Here is a 3,690-nt window from a genome sequence, read left to right as displayed (position 1 = left end):
AAAATTTATTAAACCGACCCACCGGTTATGTCGGTTATTGGTTAAAATCGATTCGTTATGTCAGTTATGGTTCTGTTAAACGGTTATGACAGTTAAGTTGCTCACCCCTACTTTTATTATATATCCATACCCATTTCTATTTCCATTTCTAAAACTAATAAACACCTAAAAAGTTACACTCCTCTCATGGATAAATACTAACCATGGTTAAAGAAACCTCACCATAACATAACCACTCTCTCCCAGCGGTTTATATATGTATAAGAAGTGGAGACCATAGAAACCTGCAAAACCGAAAAACACTCGCTTTCAGTTCACCATAACCAACAGGAAATATGGTCGGAGACGACAACCACAGCCACCACGGCATGATGGTCCATGTACCTCCGTGGACCAACCTCATGGACGACACCACCTTCTCTCCCCACAGCCCCAATGCCACCATCTTCGAAGACTACGCTTATTTCCTCCGAAACGACGCCGCTTTACGCCACTACCTCGAAGACGACCTCGACCCCGACGGATCTGACTTCGACATCACGGCTGAACCCTTCTCGTCCGACAGCTTCCGGATGTACGACTTCAAGGTCCGTAAGTGCGCACGTGCCAGGTCACATGACTGGACCGACTGTCCGTACGCTCATCCGGGTGAGAAGGCCCGCCGCCGTGATCCCAGGAAGTATACTTACTCCGGTACTGCCTGTCCGGACTTCCGTAAAGGAAACTGCAAAAAAGGAGACTCTTGTGAGTTTGCTCACGGCGTGTTTGAGTGCTGGCTCCATCCTCACCGGTACAGGACTCAGCCGTGTAAGGATGGAGCAAACTGTCTCCGTCGTGTGTGCTTTTTCGCACACACGCCGGAGCAGCTTCGAGTCCTGAGTCCCCACGCTCACGTGGGTGCAGACTCAGGACTCATGTTTTCGTCGGAGGCTTCGACGACCCCGCCGTCGGAGTCTCCGCCGATGTCTCCGGTGACTGGCTCTCTGAGCCGGTCCCTCGGATCGGTGTCGGTGAGCGATATGTTATCGTCTCTCCGACGCCTTCAGCTTAACAAAAGCTCTTCTCCTATTGGAGTTGGAGTTGGATCCCCGTGGGGCATGCAGATGGGTCGGGTTGTTTCCTCACCCGGATCCGGGTTGTATAGTTTGCCTTCTACCCCGACCCGACCCGTGGTTCGACGCGGGCTCGGGTTTTCGGAGATTTGGGAGGAGCCGGTGATGGAAAGAGTGGAGTCGGGTCGGGGTTTGAGGGCGAGGATGCTTGAGAAGTTGAGCAAGGAGAATCCGTTGGATGGGGCTGACCCGAACCCGGAGGAAAGTTCGAACCCGGATGTTGGGTGGATCTCGGAGCTTGTGAATTGAATATGGTAACCAAAACACCCTAGTACCTTCCAAAGTGGTTAATTAAATTTTAATTACGGGTTATTATTAAGTGGCTAAGTTGATTAAGGATTATGTGGTTAGTTAATGTGATTTAGTTATAAAGTTATCATGTAAATATGGATATGAAGGGGGTGAAAGAAGTGTATTTTGTTTGGGGGGTTGTAACTCTGAATGAAGAGAGGGTGGAATTATTTTCTTTATTATTAAAAATGATTTTATGTTATGGGAAACTTTCTTATTAATTTCATATCTTGTCACACCCAGAAATCTCTATTAACTAAATTACAGACCGTACAACTCTTGTTTACGCTACATGTTTTAAGTGCTATTGGTTTTTTAATGGTTATTGTGAGAAAGTGTTTCATTTTTGGTACGAACTTAAATTGTTTTTCACAACTAGTTTGAAATTGAAACCATGGTTTGTCACGGTTTGTCACAATCTCTTAGTTTCATAGTCGTGTCAGGTGTTCAATTCTCGGTAACCATTCAAATCACGAAACACTAGATTTGAAAATTTTCATCAAAACTATACCATACCAAAAATGTTTCAAACCCATAAAAAATGAAAGGATTTCTAGAAAAAAAAAGGACCATTTTTGGATAAAATTCCCTATCAATTGATGATCCCATGAGGTTGCAAACGCAACCATGTGTAAACTTATTTATTGTTGGATTGAATTTCTTTTTTTGGTTATGTTTTGTCTCATCACTTCAATCCACTCCTTGCACACTACCGGTTTGTAGTTGCTAGAAAGTATTTTACATTTTTTCATGATTAAAACTTAAGCTTCTACTTCTTGTTTCCTAATTAACAACTAAGAGCATTCTCATCCCATCCCCTGTTTTTAAACAAAAAATTACACTAAAACTCACTTTATTTTCTCTTTCTATTTCAATTAAATAATACTTTTTTACCTTGATCTTTGTTCTTTCCTTCACTCACAACTACTTTCAAAATATATTAAAAAATTATAAAGAATGAAAGTAATTTTTCAAATATACAGAAAAATCACTACTTTTTCTAAAATATAAAAACTCTTTACTCAAAATATTTTAAATCACTCTCTAAATTATAAAAATATCCCTCACATAATATGAGTGGTTGGATGAGAATGCTCTGAGGGTTTTTCTTGTTATTAATGAATAAATGATAATACTTTTCTCTCTCTAAATCATTAGAAGTGACTAGAACAAACACTTTATATGCATCCATTGATAGATTGCAATCTAAAGTTGGTATTTTCAGATAACTGTCGTTTTTTTCCTTTAGAGCTCGTCATATAGATACATTACACGATAACCTAGATTTGGTTCTATATGGATTTTTTTATCTGACGTGTCCCATGCTATGTTACGATTTACAACTACATAACTCCTTCCATAGATATACACTAGACTAGATAAAAACTTACTTATTATAAACCGTCTTTTATTCTCAAGTTCAAATTGAATTCCATATATTTTATAAAACTATTGAAAAGATTTTGTGCGAGTTATTTTATGTAGTTCAAAGCTTTAGATTAAATGAATTGAGTTCCATATGATTTTTCGTCAGTTACGAGTTATTTTATGCACTTTCAGAGCTTTATATTATTTTATTCTTTATATGCAATTTCAAAACTTTATATTATTTTATTCTTCTCGTATTTTCTCGCTATTACTCTTAAATAAATCTTGGTTGATTGTTTCCCCATTCTCCTCGCTTGACCAATGATCTTGGATATTTGTTGCTAGACATAGTTTTTTTTTACCTTCTAAGTTTTATGGTTTTTCTTTTGAGATTCTAGTCTTCATAATAATAATACTAATAATAATTCCATTCTATAGTTTCATTATGTTATGTTATTTATTTATTTTATGTGATAATGTTTCTTTTACTTGCGGCATAAAAGAGAATACTTGTGTGTAATTGTTAGATATTTTTCTATTAATGGGATAGTGATTGATGTAAAACTCGACACACTTGTCACACTTTTTTTTTTTTTTAACTTTTAACTGTGTGTAAATTTGTGGGTTTTCTTGGATTAAGACATCCATGTTGAAAATTTAAAATTTTAGTGTTTAGAGAGAAGAAGAATGAATGTCATTATGACGTTAAATTGATTGCAACACATTTATTTAAGATAACAAAATAGAATCGTTGAATAATTTTCTCACTACTTTAGTTTTTAACTTTACATACAAATACGAATATTATGTCTATAAGCACCATTAAAATAGATTGTAGTGGTTCGTATATATGTTTTAATCTTTAGGCATTTAGCTAAAACCCTTTACATACCCTTCTCTAAAATTAATTTATCTACAA

General features: G+C 36.9%; 1 pseudogene; it reads left to right on the top strand.

The window, feature by feature from the left end:
• The first annotated feature begins 266 nt into the window (after positions 1-266).
• LOC143565034 (zinc finger CCCH domain-containing protein 20 pseudogene) lies at positions 267-1,581 on the top strand (annotated as a pseudogene).
• The last annotated feature ends 2,109 nt before the right edge of the window (positions 1,582-3,690 follow it).

This window comes from Bidens hawaiensis, unplaced genomic scaffold (genome assembly GCF_021521415.1).
Source record: "Bidens hawaiensis isolate Kalapana, Puna unplaced genomic scaffold, B.hawaiensis_p1.1 tig00022249_1, whole genome shotgun sequence".
In the NCBI taxonomy this organism is placed as follows: Eukaryota; Viridiplantae; Streptophyta; class Magnoliopsida; order Asterales; family Asteraceae; genus Bidens; species Bidens hawaiensis.
The sequence above is the reverse complement of the archived record's forward strand: the minus strand, read 5'-3'. Positions and strand labels throughout refer to the sequence as shown.